The following is a 15,780-nucleotide window of genomic DNA, read 5'->3' on the forward strand; positions in this document are numbered from 1 at the left end:
AGGAGAGTTAGTAGATTAACATAGGAGGATTTAAATTTGAAAAACAAAGTGTACTGACGTCTTAGAACTTTAAAACAACATTTCTTTTATGTTCCTTCATGTTTATTTTAATTATATAAATTAACTAGAAGGAAGAGATGATCGGTTCACAAGCAGCTTTAACTGAGCCTCGAGTCTACAACGATCTCTCAGACACATTAAAGAGACACAAAATGGTATTTATTGTTTAAATGTCTCTAAAAAATGACTACATTTGAAAGGTGAGACTTTGTTTCATATCAAAAGTACTTGTCTGTCAGCGCGCAGTCTTTTCTCTGATCCGCAATGTATTTTTCACTGCGTGAGAACTTGTGGTGTGGTGTGAGAGTGGCGTCGCTTGTCAGACATAGCAACAGTAACTAAAGTTGGCGGGTCTTTGAAAACGGTTATTGACAGTATGGACGGGGATTCGCCAGTCCCAATTCAAAACAAATTTCATCACAATCCATCATTGTTCGTTTCAAACATGTGAGAGCATCAAAATGATCCATGGGTGAAATTGATTGGATTTAATTTATTTTTTTGTCAGTTCCGATCATAATTTTAACATTTTGGCATTATTGTTTAGCCATTTACCTATGTTTTCAAATTTCCTTAGTTTTTTTGTTGTTGTCTCGATCAGACTAACGGCTTTGAAGATAACCACAATTTTTTAAAGCTCTAAATGACACTTAAAACCATAAGGCGAAACCTGGTATGTTTGGTATTGTTGAACTTGGCAAAGATTCTTAGGAGGTCACTCCTGTGAAAAAAACACGGGCTTGAAACTTCTAAGGCTCCTTCAAGGCATTGTGCCAATGACGTATACTGAGTTTTTTTTAGATACACCAATGTTCTCATAGACTATCATGGCACCCTGGACAAAGACACTGCATGCCAATTTTCAGTAGACTAACGGTTGGGTGCGCTTATAGATATTTTCATGATTTTTTCCACTGTTATAGTGCCACCAAGTTGCCAATTGTCACGATTTTTTTCATGTCAACTCAGATTGAGTTTATGAACATGTGTCCCAAGTTTAGCGAAAATATCTCTTTCCGTTCACAAGTTATAACCATTTTATAGCGCCACCAAGTGGCCAATTGTCATGATTTATTTTCACGTGACCTCAGAATGAGCCCATGAACATGTGTCCCAAGTTTTGCGAAAATATCTCTTTCCGTTCACAAGTTATAACCATTTTATAGTGCCACCTAGTGGCCAATTGTTGCGATTTTTTTCAAGTGATCTCAGATTGAGCTCACGAAGATGTATCCCAAGTTTAGCAAAAAAATCACTTTCCGTTGACAATTTATAACCATTTTAGTAAAAATGGCCCTGGTGCCATCAAAGATTTTGGTTCCCCTTATCGACCGTTAATTGAAATTTTGAATTTTTTGGGTGATTATTGATTGTCAGACTCCAGAGAATAGTCTTGCAGTGGTTTGGTTCCGATCAGGCCAAGAACCTAGGAGAAGTTTGCAAAAATAGGTTTTTCAAAAAAATGCAATTTACTCAAAATTGGCGCCTGAAGGGCGAGCAAATCGGAGATAGCCATATTGTCTGCCTTGAGCCAAGGATTCCAACGATATAAGACACTTGATCCTGGGACACACGGTCTAAGAGTTATGAGCAATTTTGAACTTTTGGTTGCTGTAGCGCCACCTATGGGCCATTCGGGGTCATACTCTGATAGGTTGTCCCCAAACTGAGGCCTACCATCTGGCCAGGTTTCAAGTCTCTAGGCCTTACGGTTTGGCCTGCTCGATGCGTTTTACGAATCCTTACAATTACAATAGGGTTTCAGCATTTCATGCTTGAACCCCTAATAAGAAGGAAGGCTTTTTGCCAGTTATAGCGCCACCTATGGTCCGATCTCCATGAAACTCTGCATGCTTCCTCGCCATGTTCTGACACATATGGTCATCAATTTTGGTGAAGTTCTGAGTTTTCATTTGGGATTAATAGGCTTTTTAGTGTATTTTGCCACGCCCCTTTTGTAAATGACCCTGTTACAGCCACCCAAATGCCAAAGTTCAACTTTTTTTTGATAATTATTGATCTAGAGAGTCCAGAGAATTGTCCTAGACTGGTTCGGTTCCGATCGGGCAAAAAACCAGGGACTAGTTCGCAAAAGTAGGTTTTGGACAAAATTCGACATAGCAGAAAACTTTCCCTGCCTACATCAAAATCGGAGATAGCCATATTGTCTGCCTTGAGCCAAGGATTCCAACGATATAAGACACTTGATCCTGGGACACACGGTCTAAGAGTTATGAGCAATTTTGAACTTTTGGTTGCTGTAGCGCCACCTATGGGCCATTCGGGGTCATACTCTGATAGGTTGTCCCCAAACTGAGGCCTACCATCTGGCCAGGTTTCAAGTCTCTAGGCCTTACGGTTTGGCCTGCTCGATGCGTTTTACGAATCCTTACAATTACAATAGGGTTTCAGCATTTCATGCTTGAACCCCTAATAAGAAGGAAGGCTTTTTGCCAGTTATAGCGCCACCTATGGTCCGATCTCCATGAAACTCTGCATGCTTCCTCGCCATGTTCTGACACATATGGTCATCAATTTTGGTGAAGTTCTGAGTTTTCATTTGGGATTAATAGGCTTTTTAGTGTATTTTGCCACGCCCCTTTTGTAAATGACCCTGTTACAGCCACCCAAATGCCAAAGTTCAACTTTTTTTTGATAATTATTGATCTAGAGAGTCCAGAGAATTGTCCTAGACTGGTTCGGTTCCGATCGGGCAAAAAACCAGGGACTAGTTCGCAAAAGTAGGTTTTGGACAAAATTCGACATAGCAGAAAACTTTCCCTGCCTACATCAAAATCGGAGATAGCCATATTGTCTGCCTTGAGCCAAGGATTCCAACGATATAAGACACTTGATCCTGGGACACACGGTCTAAGAGTTATGAGCAATTTTGAACTTTTGGTTGCTGTAGCGCCACCTATGGGCCATTCGGGGTCATACTCTGATAGGTTGTCCCCAAACTGAGGCCTACCATCTGGCCAGGTTTCAAGTCTCTAGGCCTTACGGTTTGGCCTGCTCGATGCGTTTTACGAATCCTTACAATTACAATAGGGTTTCAGCATTTCATGCTTGAACCCCTAATAAGAAGGAAGGCTTTTTGCCAGTTATAGCGCCACCTATGGTCCGATCTCCATGAAACTCTGCATGCTTCCTCGCCATGTTCTGACACATATGGTCATCAATTTTGGTGAAGTTCTGAGTTTTCATTTGGGATTAATAGGCTTTTTAGTGTATTTTGCCACGCCCCTTTTGTAAATGACCCTGTTACAGCCACCCAAATGCCAAAGTTCAACTTTTTTTTGATAATTATTGATCTAGAGAGTCCAGAGAATTGTCCTAGACTGGTTCGGTTCCGATCGGGCAAAAAACCAGGGACTAGTTCGCAAAAGTAGGTTTTGGACAAAATTCGACATAGCAGAAAACTTTCCCTGCCTACATCAAAATCGGAGATAGCCATATTGTCTGCCTTGAGCCAAGGATTCCAACGATATAAGACACTTGATCCTGGGACACACGGTCTAAGAGTTATGAGCAATTTTGAACTTTTGGTTGCTGTAGCGCCACCTATGGGCCATTCGGGGTCATACTCTGATAGGTTGTCCCCAAACTGAGGCCTACCATCTGGCCAGGTTTCAAGTCTCTAGGCCTTACGGTTTGGCCTGCTCGATGCGTTTTACGAATCCTTACAATTACAATAGGGTTTCAGCATTTCATGCTTGAACCCCTAATAAGAAGGAAGGCTTTTTGCCAGTTATAGCGCCACCTATGGTCCGATCTCCATGAAACTCTGCATGCTTCCTCGCCATGTTCTGACACATATGGTCATCAATTTTGGTGAAGTTCTGAGTTTTCATTTGGGATTAATAGGCTTTTTAGTGTATTTTGCCACGCCCCTTTTGTAAATGACCCTGTTACAGCCACCCAAATGCCAAAGTTCAACTTTTTTTTGATAATTATTGATCTAGAGAGTCCAGAGAATTGTCCTAGACTGGTTCGGTTCCGATCGGGCAAAAAACCAGGGACTAGTTCGCAAAAGTAGGTTTTGGACAAAATTCGACATAGCAGAAAACTTTCCCTGCCTACATCAAAATCGGAGATAGCCATATTGTCTGCCTTGAGCCAAGGATTCCAACGATATAAGACACTTGATCCTGGGACACACGGTCTAAGAGTTATGAGCAATTTTGAACTTTTGGTTGCTGTAGCGCCACCTATGGGCCATTCGGGGTCATACTCTGATAGGTTGTCCCCAAACTGAGGCCTACCATCTGGCCAGGTTTCAAGTCTCTAGGCCTTACGGTTTGGCCTGCTCGATGCGTTTTACGAATCCTTACAATTACAATAGGGTTTCAGCATTTCATGCTTGAACCCCTAATAAGAAGGAAGGCTTTTTGCCAGTTATAGCGCCACCTATGGTCCGATCTCCATGAAACTCTGCATGCTTCCTCGCCATGTTCTGACACATATGGTCATCAATTTTGGTGAAGTTCTGAGTTTTCATTTGGGATTAATAGGCTTTTTAGTGTATTTTGCCACGCCCCTTTTGTAAATGACCCTGTTACAGCCACCCAAATGCCAAAGTTCAACTTTTTTTTGATAATTATTGATCTAGAGAGTCCAGAGAATTGTCCTAGACTGGTTCGGTTCCGATCGGGCAAAAAACCAGGGACTAGTTCGCAAAAGTAGATTTTGGACAAAATTCGACATAGCAGAAAACTTTCCCTGCCTACATCAAAATCGGAGATAGCCATATTGTCTGCCTTGAGCCAAGGATTCCAACGATATAAGACACTTGATCCTGGGACACACGGTCTAAGAGTTATGAGCAATTTTGAACTTTTGGTTGCTGTAGCGCCACCTATGGGCCATTCGGGGTCATACTCTGATAGGTTGTCCCCAAACTGAGGCCTACCATCTGGCCAGGTTTCAAGTCTCTAGGCCTTACGGTTTGGCCTGCTCGATGCGTTTTACGAATCCTTACAATTACAATAGGGTTTCAGCATTTCATGCTTGAACCCCTAATAAGAAGGAAGGCTTTTTGCCAGTTATAGCGCCACCTATGGTCCGATCTCCATGAAACTCTGCATGCTTCCTCGCCATGTTCTGACACATATGGTCATCAATTTTGGTGAAGTTCTGAGTTTTCATTTGGGATTAATAGGCTTTTTAGTGTATTTTGCCACGCCCCTTTTGTAAATGACCCTGTTACAGCCACCCAAATGCCAAAGTTCAACTTTTTTTTGATAATTATTGATCTAGAGAGTCCAGAGAATTGTCCTAGACTGGTTCGGTTCCGATCGGGCAAAAAACCAGGGACTAGTTCGCAAAAGTAGGTTTTGGACAAAATTCGACATAGCAGAAAACTTTCCCTGCCTACATCAAAATCGGAGATAGCCATATTGTCTGCCTTGAGCCAAGGATTCCAACGATATAAGACACTTGATCCTGGGACACACGGTCTAAGAGTTATGAGCAATTTTGAACTTTTGGTTGCTGTAGCGCCACCTATGGGCCATTCGGGGTCATACTCTGATAGGTTGTCCCCAAACTGAGGCCTACCATCTGGCCAGGTTTCAAGTCTCTAGGCCTTACGGTTTGGCCTGCTCGATGCGTTTTACGAATCCTTACAATTACAATAGGGTTTCAGCATTTCATGCTTGAACCCCTAATAAGAAGGAAGGCTTTTTGCCAGTTATAGCGCCACCTATGGTCCGATCTCCATGAAACTCTGCATGCTTCCTCGCCATGTTCTGACACATATGGTCATCAATTTTGGTGAAGTTCTGAGTTTTCATTTGGGATTAATAGGCTTTTTAGTGTATTTTGCCACGCCCCTTTTGTAAATGACCCTGTTACAGCCACCCAAATGCCAAAGTTCAACTTTTTTTTGATAATTATTGATCTAGAGAGTCCAGAGAATTGTCCTAGACTGGTTCGGTTCCGATCGGGCAAAAAACCAGGGACTAGTTCGCAAAAGTAGGTTTTGGACAAAATTCGACATAGCAGAAAACTTTCCCTGCCTACATCAAAATCGGAGATAGCCATATTGTCTGCCTTGAGCCAAGGATTCCAACGATATAAGACACTTGATCCTGGGACACACGGTCTAAGAGTTATGAGCAATTTTGAACTTTTGGTTGCTGTAGCGCCACCTATGGGCCATTCGGGGTCATACTCTGATAGGTTGTCCCCAAACTGAGGCCTACCATCTGGCCAGGTTTCAAGTCTCTAGGCCTTACGGTTTGGCCTGCTCGATGCGTTTTACGAATCCTTACAATTACAATAGGGTTTCAGCATTTCATGCTTGAACCCCTAATAAGAAGGAAGGCTTTTTGCCAGTTATAGCGCCACCTATGGTCCGATCTCCATGAAACTCTGCATGCTTCCTCGCCATGTTCTGACACATATGGTCATCAATTTTGGTGAAGTTCTGAGTTTTCATTTGGGATTAATAGGCTTTTTAGTGTATTTTGCCACGCCCCTTTTGTAAATGACCCTGTTACAGCCACCCAAATGCCAAAGTTCAACTTTTTTTTGATAATTATTGATCTAGAGAGTCCAGAGAATTGTCCTAGACTGGTTCGGTTCCGATCGGGCAAAAAACCAGGGACTAGTTCGCAAAAGTAGGTTTTGGACAAAATTCGACATAGCAGAAAACTTTCCCTGCCTACATCAAAATCGGAGATAGCCATATTGTCTGCCTTGAGCCAAGGATTCCAACGATATAAGACACTTGATCCTGGGACACACGGTCTAAGAGTTATGAGCAATTTTGAACTTTTGGTTGCTGTAGCGCCACCTATGGGCCATTCGGGGTCATACTCTGATAGGTTGTCCCCAAACTGAGGCCTACCATCTGGCCAGGTTTCAAGTCTCTAGGCCTTACGGTTTGGCCTGCTCGATGCGTTTTACGAATCCTTACAATTACAATAGGGTTTCAGCATTTCATGCTTGAACCCCTAATAAGAAGGAAGGCTTTTTGCCAGTTATAGCGCCACCTATGGTCCGATCTCCATGAAACTCTGCATGCTTCCTCGCCATGTTCTGACACATATGGTCATCAATTTTGGTGAAGTTCTGAGTTTTCATTTGGGATTAATAGGCTTTTTAGTGTATTTTGCCACGCCCCTTTTGTAAATGACCCTGTTACAGCCACCCAAATGCCAAAGTTCAACTTTTTTTTGATAATTATTGATCTAGAGAGTCCAGAGAATTGTCCTAGACTGGTTCGGTTCCGATCGGGCAAAAAACCAGGGACTAGTTCGCAAAAGTAGGTTTTGGACAAAATTCGACATAGCAGAAAACTTTCCCTGCCTACATCAAAATCGGAGATAGCCATATTGTCTGCCTTGAGCCAAGGATTCCAACGATATAAGACACTTGATCCTGGGACACACGGTCTAAGAGTTATGAGCAATTTTGAACTTTTGGTTGCTGTAGCGCCACCTATGGGCCATTCGGGGTCATACTCTGATAGGTTGTCCCCAAACTGAGGCCTACCATCTGGCCAGGTTTCAAGTCTCTAGGCCTTACGGTTTGGCCTGCTCGATGCGTTTTACGAATCCTTACAATTACAATAGGGTTTCAGCATTTCATGCTTGAACCCCTAATAAGAAGGAAGGCTTTTTGCCAGTTATAGCGCCACCTATGGTCCGATCTCCATGAAACTCTGCATGCTTCCTCGCCATGTTCTGACACATATGGTCATCAATTTTGGTGAAGTTCTGAGTTTTCATTTGGGATTAATAGGCTTTTTAGTGTATTTTGCCACGCCCCTTTTGTAAATGACCCTGTTACAGCCACCCAAATGCCAAAGTTCAACTTTTTTTTGATAATTATTGATCTAGAGAGTCCAGAGAATTGTCCTAGACTGGTTCGGTTCCGATCGGGCAAAAAACCAGGGACTAGTTCGCAAAAGTAGGTTTTGGACAAAATTCGACATAGCAGAAAACTTTCCCTGCCTACATCAAAATCGGAGATAGCCATATTGTCTGCCTTGAGCCAAGGATTCCAACGATATAAGACACTTGATCCTGGGACACACGGTCTAAGAGTTATGAGCAATTTTGAACTTTTGGTTGCTGTAGCGCCACCTATGGGCCATTCGGGGTCATACTCTGATAGGTTGTCCCCAAACTGAGGCCTACCATCTGGCCAGGTTTCAAGTCTCTAGGCCTTACGGTTTGGCCTGCTCGATGCGTTTTACGAATCCTTACAATTACAATAGGGTTTCAGCATTTCATGCTTGAACCCCTAATAAGAAGGAAGGCTTTTTGCCAGTTATAGCGCCACCTATGGTCCGATCTCCATGAAACTCTGCATGCTTCCTCGCCATGTTCTGACACATATGGTCATCAATTTTGGTGAAGTTCTGAGTTTTCATTTGGGATTAATAGGCTTTTTAGTGTATTTTGCCACGCCTCTTTTGTAAATGACCCTGTTACAGCCACCCAAATGCCAAAGTTCAACTTTTTTTTGATAATTATTGATCTAGAGAGTCCAGAGAATTGTCCTAGACTGGTTCGGTTCCGATCGGGCAAAAAACCAGGGACTAGTTCGCAAAAGTAGGTTTTGGACAAAATTCGACATAGCAGAAAACTTTCCCTGCCTACATCAAAATCGGAGATAGCCATATTGTCTGCCTTGAGCCAAGGATTCCAACGATATAAGACACTTGATCCTGGGACACACGGTCTAAGAGTTATGAGCAATTTTGAACTTTTGGTTGCTGTAGCGCCACCTATGGGCCATTCGGGGTCATACTCTGATAGGTTGTCCCCAAACTGAGGCCTACCATCTGGCCAGGTTTCAAGTCTCTAGGCCTTACGGTTTGGCCTGCTCGATGCGTTTTACGAATCCTTACAATTACAATAGGGTTTCAGCATTTCATGCTTGAACCCCTAATAAGAAGGAAGGCTTTTTGCCAGTTATAGCGCCACCTATGGTCCGATCTCCATGAAACTCTGCATGCTTCCTCGCCATGTTCTGACACATATGGTCATCAATTTTGGTGAAGTTCTGAGTTTTCATTTGGGATTAATAGGCTTTTTAGTGTATTTTGCCACGCCCCTTTTGTAAATGACCCTGTTACAGCCACCCAAATGCCAAAGTTCAACTTTTTTTTGATAATTATTGATCTAGAGAGTCCAGAGAATTGTCCTAGACTGGTTCGGTTCCGATCGGGCAAAAAACCAGGGACTAGTTCGCAAAAGTAGGTTTTGGACAAAATTCGACATAGCAGAAAACTTTCCCTGCCTACATCAAAATCGGAGATAGCCATATTGTCTGCCTTGAGCCAAGGATTCCAACGATATAAGACACTTGATCCTGGGACACACGGTCTAAGAGTTATGAGCAATTTTGAACTTTTGGTTGCTGTAGCGCCACCTATGGGCCATTCGGGGTCATACTCTGATAGGTTGTCCCCAAACTGAGGCCTACCATCTGGCCAGGTTTCAAGTCTCTAGGCCTTACGGTTTGGCCTGCTCGATGCGTTTTACGAATCCTTACAATTACAATAGGGTTTCAGCATTTCATGCTTGAACCCCTAATAATAAAAATCAATACAATTACAATAGGGTTTCAGCACTTCGTGCTTGAACCCCTAATAATAAAAATCAATACAATTACAATAGGGTTTCAGCACTTCGTGCTTGAACCCCTAATTAAAGCTGCAAGCAGCATTTAGCGGGGTTCAAGCCTTTAAGGCCTTTAAGCACACAAACATCAAAAGACATTAATTTTTATTTAGCAAGATTTTAAACACTGAAATAATAGATGGAAAATACCATTTACAGTCAATACAGGCAATTTACAATAGGAAATACGTGGTTTTAAAAGGCTTTTAACAGTTATAGCGTCACCTATGGTCCGATTTCCATAAAACTTTGCATGCTTGTTAAAGATGTTATCTTACATATGCAAAAACAATTTTCGTGAAGTTTTGAGTTTTCCCTTAGAATTTATAGGCTTTTGAGTGTATGTTGCCACACCTCTTTTCTAAATGACCCTGTAATAGCCATTCAAATGCAAAAGTTCAACTTTTTTTCAATAATTATTGATCTAGAGAGTCCAGAGAATTATCCTAGACTAGTTTGGTTCCAATCGGGCAAAAAACCAGGGACTAGTTCGCAAAAGTAGGTTTTGAACATACTCAGGAATATTTAATGAACATATTAATTGACAGCAACAGTTCTAGAGAAAAAGTTGTTTGGTATGAGGAGATCTATCAAATGATATGCATATTTCGTGGATGTGTGCAACACCACGTGATTACAGAGCCGTAAAACTCGTTAGCGCCAACTAGTGGCCGATTTCTTTCAAAATTCTTACAGACCTCTAGGGCCATGAGACTTGTCTAATAGGTGCTCAAATTTAATTGGCTGTGGCAGCCATGTTTTTTAAGATACGCCAATGTCCTCATAGACATACTTGGTACCTTGGACCAAGACACTGCATACCAATTTTCAAGTCAATCGGACCAGCGGTCAGGTGGTTAAAGCCATTTTGATGTTTTTTCACGTTATTGTGCCACCAAGTGTTAAATCGTCGCGATATTTTTATCGTGACCAAAGACTCAGCCTATACACATGTGTACCAAGTTTGGTGAAGATATCTCATTTTGTTCCTGAGTTATAGCCCTTTTAGTAAATAGGCTCCCCCCTGAACGATTATTTTTACGCTCCTTAACAACCGTGAATATAAATTTCGACTTTTTTTGATAATTATTGATAATCTGACTCCAGAGAACATTTTGACACTGGTTTGGTTCCGATCCGGCAAAAAACCTAGGACTAGTTTGCAAAAGTAGTTGTTTGACAAAATGCAAAATGGCGGAAAATCTATCATGGCGGAAATGAAATCGGAGATATACGTTTTATTCGTCATGGACTCACCTTTCCAATGATATAAGACACTTGAGTCTACGACATACGGTTTAGGAGTTATGAGCCATTTCGCCCTTTTGATTGCTGTAGCGCCACCTATTGGCCAATCAAGTTCATACTCTGACAACATTAGCCTCGATTTTTGTACTACCATCTGATAAAGTTTCAAGTCTCTAGCATTTACGCTTTGGTCTGCACGATCACAGTTTAAATATGATTGAACAATATTAGTTTAGAGGATAAGCCAATGAGTGGTCTTCTGCTGCCATCTGGTGGCAATTTTAGGTAATACGCCATAATATATTTGAAATAAATTAATTTGACAAAATGTAATTGTAAATATTGTAATAGTGACTTTATAATGTCTAAATAGGAATTATAGAACATGATAAGTAAATAGAATGACAAAATGACCATTTAAGCCCAGCAGGTGGCAGCAGAGAACCACTCATTGGCTCATTTTCATTTTAAATGTCTGTTTTTCATTTAATTGGCACATTTTCCAAGTTAATGTCTTCAGACGTGCTTAACTCACATGCACATTTTGTTGGAGATATAGATATTTGAAATAAATGATGGGTAACAAATAGCTTATTCCAGGTTTTCCCCTTTAAAACATATTTTCAGGCATTATTTTAATTGTAATTTAATAATTATTGTAAAAACATTAATCAAATGAACAAATTAATTGATAAACATTGACAAAATGTCATTTGCAACATTTATTATAATGATTTTATAAAGTTTAAATATGCTTAGTAAGCAGAATGAACCAATGAGTGGTCTTCTGCTGCCATCTGGTGGCAATTTTAGGTAATACGTTTTTAACATAATTGTGAATAAATAAATAACAATTTGATTGACAGTATTGGTTCTTGAGGCAAAGTTGTTCAGTATGAAGAGATCTATCATAATTTCTGCACATTATGTGGATGTTTTTTACCCCACCTGATTACAGAGATAGAAAATACCATTTACAGCCAATACAGGCAATTCACCATAGGGAATACATGGTTTTCAAAGCTTTTTAACAGTTATAGCGCAACCTATGGTCCGATCTCCATAAAACTTTGCATGCTTCTTCAACATGTTATGTCACATATACATAACAATTTTCGTGAAGTTTTGAGTTTTCCTTTAGGATTTATAAGCTGTATAGTGTATTTTGCTACGCCCCTCTTCTAAATGACCCTGTTATAGCCATCCAAATGCAAAAGTTCAATTTTTTTTCAATAATTATTAATCTAGAGAGTCCAGAGAATTGTCCTAGACTGGTTTGGTTCCGATCAGGCAAAAATCCAGGGACTAGTTCGCAAAAGTAGGTTTTAAACATAATTGCAAATATTTAATGAACGCTTTGATTGACAGCAATGCTTCTAGAGGCAAAGTTATTCAGCATGAGGAGACCTATCATATGATATGTATATTTGGTTTATGTGTGCAACACCACGTGATTACAGGGCCATAAAACTCGTTAGCGCCAACTAGAGGCCGATTTCTTTCAAAATTCTTACAGACCTCTAGGGCCATGAGTCAAACATGCCCACCGAGTTTCATTCCGATCGGCCTCCGTTAACCTTGTCTTAGAGGTGCTCAAACTTCATTAGCCGATAGCGGCCATGTTTTTTGAGATACGCCAATGTCCTCATAGACATATATGGTACCTTGGACCAAGACACTGCATACCAATTTTCAAGTCAATTGGACTAGCGGTCGGGTGGTTATAGCCATTTTCATGTTTTTTTTGTGTTATAGCGCCACCAAGTGTTCAATCGTCGCGATTGTTTTATCGTGACCAAAGACTCAGCCCATACACATGTGTACCAAGTTTGGTAAAGATATCTCATTTTGTTCTTGAGTTATAGCCATTTTAGTAAAATAGGCTCCTCCCACAACATTCGTTTTCCGCACCTTAGCAACCGTGAATCGAAATTTCAACTTTTTTTCGATAATTATTGATATTCAGACTCCAGAGAACATTTCTGCACTGGTTTGGTTCCGATCGGGTTAAAATCCAGGGACTAGTTCATAAAAGTAGTTTTTCAACAAAATTCAAAATGACGGAAAAATTTGCCTACCGGAAATGAAATCGGAGATATACATTATTTACGTCAGGTATTCAGCTTTCCAATGATATAAGACACTTGAGTCTATGACTTACGGTTTAGGAGTTATGAGCAGTTTCGCGCAATTGATTGCTATAGCGCCACCTATAGGCCAATTTGGCTCATAATTTGATAACCTCTCCTCGATTTTTGGGCTACCATCTGACAAAGTTTCAATGCTCCAGCCTTTACGGTTTGGGCTGCACGATGCGTTTTAGCGGAGAATAATAATAATAATTAAAGCTGCGAGCAGCATTTAGCGGGGTTCAAGCCTTTAAGGCCTTTAAGCACACAAGCATCAAAAGACATTACATTTTATTTAGCAAGATTTTAAACACTGAAATAATAGATGGAAAAGTCAATTTACAGGCAATTTACCATAGGAAACATGGTTTTAAAAGGTTTTTAACAGTTATAGCGCCACCTATGGTCCGATCTCTATAGAAACGTTTAATGCTTGTTAAGGATCTATTGTTACATGTGCCCACCAATTTTCGTGAAGTTTTGAGCTTTCCCTTAGAATTTATAGGCTTTTGAGTGTATTTTGCCACGCCTCTTTTCTAAATGACCCTGTTATAGCCATCCAAATGCAAAAGTTCAACTTTTTTGATAATTATTAATCTAGAGAGTCCAGAGAATTGTCCTAGACTGGTTTGGTTCCGATCGGGCAAAAAAAACGGGACTAGTTTGCAAAAGTAGGTTTTTAACATAATTTTGAATATTAAATGAACGATTTGATTGACAGCAATGTTTCTAGAGGCAAAGTTGTTCAGTCTGAGGAGATCTATCAAATTATATCAATATTGTGGGAATATGTGAAACATCACGTGATTACAGAGCCATAAAATTCGTAGGCGCCTACTAGTGGCCAATTTCTTAAAAAATTATTACAGACCTCTAGGACCATGAGTCAAACATGCTCACCAAGTTTTGTTCCGATCCTGTTAACCTTGTCTAATAGGTGCTCAAATTTCATTGGCCAATTGCGGCCATGTTTTTTGAGCTTCGCCAATTTCCTCACAGACATGCATGGTACCTTGGACCAAGACACTGCATACCAACTTTCAAGTCAATCGGACTAGCAGTCAGGTGGTTATAGCCCTTTTCATGTTTTTTTCATGTTATAGCGCCACCAAGTGTTCAATCCTCACAATTCTTTGTACCGTGACCAAAGACTCAGCCCATACACATGTGTACCAAGTTTGGTGAAGATATCTCATTTCGTTCCTGAGTTATAGCCCTTTTAGTAAAATAGGCTCTGAAACAGGCTTCAAACCAGTTGTTACATTATGCATGCTTTCACACACACACACACACACACACACACACACACACACACACACACTGACACACACACACACACACACACACACACACACACACAATGTTTTTGTAATATGTTATTGTGAAAATATATTTTAATGGTCTATGAGCATGTCACATTTTTTTGTGAAAGACACCACGTTCTAGTATTATTTACTATGATTAACCATGATTCTAATGTGATTTACCATGATTTACCACATTGCTAGTAATTATGTGAAGTGACAGTACAAATGAAGAGATAAAATCTGACAACATATGAGTATGTTATAATAGTAATTGCTTTTGTCACTGTTGAAAATTATTAACTTTAAAAGGAAAGTGAGTCAATAAGTGGTCTTCTGCTGCCCTCTGCTGGACATTCTACTTATTAATAAAGTCTTTTCACAGTTGCTTTGCAATAGACATTATAAAATCACTTGTATATCAAATTGGTCTTCCATGTTAATTCCATTCTGCATGCTTATACACACACAACACACACACACACACACACACACACACACACACACACACACACACACACACACACACACACACACACACACACACACACACACACACACACACACACACACACACACACACACACACACACTTTTTTAATTCTATGGTCTATAATCATTTCACATAACTCTTTGTAACTATTAATCAGATTATTAAAAATGTATTCAGAAACATAGGACCACCCACAAACATTTTGTTGTAGATACAGACATTTGAATTTTATGTTGCAGTAAACAAAATGTTTCCTGCAAGTCTCCTTCAAGATTCACATTTCTCAATGTGACAATTGTCAATAGTCATACTTAATAGATTAATTTTGACTAAATGTGATTGTAAATGTTAAAATAGTGATTTTTTTAAAGTCTGAATATGACTTATAGATCAATATTAGAGTGTAGTACAATAAAATGAACAGCGGGGGGCAGCAAACGACCACTTTTTGGCTTAATATACCATTATTGTCATATGAACCCTGTAATTTTCACCTTTTTAACTGTTATAGAGGCAAATAATGTCCGATCTTTCTGAAAATGTTCATGCTTGTTTAGAGGCATAGTACACATGTTCTGACTTGTTTTTAAGAATATCTGAGCATTCATTGAATAGATATAGGCATTTGGGGACACTTGGTCAAGGCCAGACACACACACACACACACACACACACACACTTTTTTAATGCTATGGTCTATAATCATTTAACATAGCTCTTTGTAACTATTAATCAGATTTTTAAAAATGTATTCAGAAACATAGGACTACACACACACATTTTGTTGTAGATACAGACATTTGAACTATATGATGTTGCAGTAAACAAAATGTTTCCTGCAAGTCTCCTTCAAGATTCACATTTCTCAATGTGACAATTGTCAATAGTAATACTTAATAGATTAATTT

This window comes from Gobio gobio (assembly GCF_949357685.1).
Source record: "Gobio gobio genome assembly, chromosome: 7".
In the NCBI taxonomy this organism is placed as follows: domain Eukaryota; kingdom Metazoa; phylum Chordata; class Actinopteri; order Cypriniformes; family Gobionidae; genus Gobio; species Gobio gobio.